Source organism: Neopelma chrysocephalum, unplaced genomic scaffold (genome assembly GCF_003984885.1).
Source record: "Neopelma chrysocephalum unplaced genomic scaffold, ASM398488v2 Primary Assembly neopelma1_95292, whole genome shotgun sequence".
NCBI lineage: Eukaryota > Metazoa > Chordata > Aves > Passeriformes > Pipridae > Neopelma > Neopelma chrysocephalum.
In genome coordinates, this window is record NW_020923972.1 from 1 (window position 1) to 3,707 (window position 3,707).

The 3,707-nt window shown below is 68.5% G+C and overlaps 1 long non-coding RNA gene across 1 annotated transcript; it reads left to right on the forward strand.

Annotated features, from left to right (window-relative positions):
- The first annotated feature begins 369 nt into the window (after positions 1–369).
- On the forward strand, positions 370–3,360 carry LOC113980813. The gene is made up of 3 exons (XR_003538228.1): positions 370–537; positions 2,695–2,808; positions 2,911–3,360. It is a non-coding gene; the product is annotated as an uncharacterized LOC113980813 (long non-coding RNA).
- Positions 3,361–3,707: the final 347 nt, after the last annotated feature.

Sequence of the window (3,707 nt, forward strand, 5' to 3'; positions counted from 1 at the left end):
GGGGTCCTTGCCCCGCCCCGGTTTCCCCTTGTTCCCGGTGCCCCCCCGGTTCCCCGTGCCCCCGGTGCCCCCAGTGCCCCCCTGACCCCCACATCCCACAACGGGGGCTCGGTAACCTGCTGTACGTGTGTGTGATGCCCGAACACATCCCGAGCCTGGGGGTCCCTGCCCCGCCCCGGTTTCTCCTCGTTCCCGGTAACCCCCGGTTCCCCGTGCCCCCCGGTGCCCCCCGGTGCCCCCCTGACCCCTGCGGCCCCCCCATCCCACAAGGGGGGCTCGGTAACCTGCTGTATGTGTGTGTGATGCTCGACTACGCTTCCCTACCCCGCCCCGGTTTCCCCTCGTTCCCGGTGCCCCCCCCCGTGTCCCCTGTGCTCCCCGTGCCCCCCGGTGCCCCCCTGACCCCTGCGAACCCCCCCGTCCCGCAGCGGGGGTCTCAGTAACCTGCTGTACAAGTGCGCGCTGCCCGAGCACATCCTGAGCGTGGGGGACGAGCCCCGGCAGGTGCTGCTGCGAGTCTACGGGGTCATCCTGCAGGTGAGGGGGGGCCCGGGGGAGACCCCCCCCAACCATCCCCGGGAGAGACACCCCCCCCATCCCCGGGGGACCCCCCTGGGCAGCCCCGGGGCGGCTGCGGGGTCGGGGCTGTGCTGGGGTGGGGTTGGAGGGGCTCAGAGTTAAGGGAGGGGCTCTGGGGGTGCCGTGGCTCTGGGGGGGCTCACGGGGTGAGGGGGGTACCAGGGTGGGGGTGCCGGGGTTCTGTTCAGGGGATGGGGGTGCCCGGGTGGGGGTGCTGCGGCTCTGGGGGGGCTCATGGGGGGCAGTTGCTGGGGTAGGGGCTGCTGGAGCGGGGGTGCCACGGTTCAAGTTCTGGGGGTCCTGCAGGAGTGGGGTGCTGGGCTTTTGGGGGCACTGGTGTGGGGGTGCCGTGGCTCTGGGGGGGCTCGTGGGGTGGGGGGTGCTGGTGGGGGGTACCAGAGCTCTGTGGGGGCTTATGGGGTGGGAGGTGCCAGGGTGGGGGTGCTGGGGTGGGGGTACCTGGGCTCTGTGGGGGCTCACAGGGTGGGGGGTGCCGGGGTGGGGGTTGTGGGGTGGTGGTACCGGGGCTCTGTGGGGTGTGTGGGGGTGCCAGGGTTCAGCTCTGGGGGTTCGGCTCCAGGGGTCCTGCAGGGTGCTGGTGTGGGGTGCTGGGTGGGGAGTGCTGGTGTGGGGTCTCTGGGGTCCTGCTGGGTGCGGGGTGCCGGATGGGGGGTGCTGGTGTGGGGTCTGGGGTTCAGCCTGGGGGTCCTGCAGGGTGTGAAGTGCTGGGTGGGGGCTCTGGGGTCCTGCTGGGTGTGGGGTGCTGGGGAGGGGTCTCTGGGGTTCAGTTCCGGGGGTCTGGCTGGGTGTGGAGTGCTGGTGTGGGGTCTGGGGTCCAGCTCAGGTGTCCCACAGGGTGTGGGGTGCTGGACAGGGGTGCTGGTGTGGGGTCTCTGGGGTTCAGTTCTGGGGGTCCTGCTGGGTGTGGGGTGCTGGATGGGGGGTGCTGGTGTGGAGTCTCTGGGGTTCAGCTCAGGGGGTCCCACAGGGTGTGAGGTGCTGAGTGGGGGCTCTGGGGATTCAGCTCAGGGGTCCTGCTGGGTGTGGGGTCTCAGATTCAGCTCGGGGGGTCCCACAGGGTTTGGGATGCTGGTGTGGGGTCTGGGGTTCAGCTCAGGGGTCCTGCAGGGTGTGGGATGCTGGTGTGGGGTCTGGGGTTCATCTTGGGGTCCCACAGGGTGTGGGGTCTGGGGTTCAGTTCTGGGGGTCCTGCTGGCTGTGGGGTGCTGGTGTGGGGTCTGGGGTTCAGTTCTGGGGGTTCCCACAGGGTGTGAAGTACTGGGTGGGGGCTCTGGGGGTTCAGCTCTGGGGTCCTGCTGGGTGTGGGGTGCTGGGCTGGGGTCTCTGGGGTTCAGTTCCGGGGGTCTCGCTGGGTGTGGAGTACTGGTGTGGGGTCTGGGGTCCAGCTCAGGTGTCCCACAGGGTGTGGGGTGCTGGTGTGGGGTGCTGGATGGGAGGTGGTGGTGTGGGGTCTCTGGGGTTCAGCTCGGGGGGTCCCACAGGGCATGGGGTGCTGGTGTGGGCTCTGGGGTTCAGCTCAGGCATCCCACAGGGTGTGGGATGCTTGTGTGGGGGTCTGGGTTTCAGCTCAGGGGTCCTGCTGAGTGTGGGGTCTCAGATTCAGCTCAGGGGGTCCCACAGGGTGTGGGGTGCTGGTGTGGGGTCTGGGGTTCAGTTCTGGGGGTCCTGCTGGGTGTGGGGTGCTGGATGGGGGGTGCTGGTGTGGGATCTGGGGTTCAACTTGGGGGGTCCCACAGGGTGTGAGGTGCTGAGTGGGGGCTTTGGGGATTCAGCTCAAGGGTCCCACAGGGTGTGGGGTGCTGGTGTGGGGTCTGGGGTTCAGCTCAGGGGTCCCGCAGGGTGTGGGGTGCTGGATGGGGGTGCTGGTGTGGGGTCTCTGGGGTTCAGCCTGGGGGTCCCGCTGGGTCTGGGATGCTGGTTTGGGGTCTGGGGTTCAGCTTGAGGTCCCGCAGGGTGTGGGGTCTGGGGTTCAGTTCTGGGGGTCCCGCAGGGTTTGGGATGCTGGTGTGGGGTCTGGGGTTCAGTTCTGGGGGGTCCCACAGGGTGTGGGGTGCTGGGGTGGGGTCTCTGGAGTTCAGCTCAGGTGTCCCCCAGGGCGTGGACTCCCTGGTGCTGGAGAGCGTCATGTTCGCCATCCTGGCCGAGCGCGCGCTGGGCCCGCGGCTCTACGGGGTGTTCCCGCAGGGCCGGCTGGAGCAGTACATCCCGGTAGGACCAGGGGGCCTGGGATCCCCCCCCAGCCCATCCCGGGGGGCTCCGTGTCTCCCCCCGGGCCGGGCAGACCCCTCACTCACCCCCCCGTCCCCCCAGAGCCGGCGGCTGCGCACCGAGGACCTGCGGGACCCCGACGTGTCCGGGGAGATTGCGGTGAAGATGTCCCGGTTCCACGGGATGGTGATGCCCTTCAACAAGGAGCCCAAGTGGCTCTTTGGGACCATGGAAAAGTGAGGGCGGGGCCCCCGAAGTCCCAACGAGATCGTGGAGTGTGAGGGGTGACCCTCAGATCCCGCTGGGATCATGGGGTGGTGAAGGGTAGAGGGGGCCCCAAATCCCACCGGGACCAGGGAGGGGTGGGGGGAGGCCAAACCCCACCACGACCATGGGGGAATATGAGGGAGAGACCCCTAAATCCCACTGGGACCATGGAGTGGTGAGGGGGGTTCCCAAATCCCACTGGTACCATGGAGTGGTGAGGGGGAGCCCCAAATCCCACCAGTACCAGGGGGTGGGGAGAGGGAGCCCTAAATCCCACAGACCCCAGGGAGTAGTGAGGGGAGGCCCCAAATCCCACTGGGACCATGGAGCGGTGAGGGGCAGCCCCCAAATCCCAGCAGGACCAGGGGGTGGGGAGAGGGAGCCCTAAATCCCACAGACCCCAGGGAGTAGTGAGGGGAGGCCCCAAATCCCACTGGGACTATGGAGTGGGGAGGGGGAGCCCCAAATCCCACCAGGACCAGGGGGTGGGGAGAGGGAGCCCTAAATCCCACAGACCCCAGGGAGTAGTGAGGGGAGGCCCCAAATCCCACTGGGACCATGGAGCAGGGAGGGGGTTTCCCAAATCCCACCAAGACCATGGAGCAGGGAGGGGGGTTCCCAAATCCCACTGG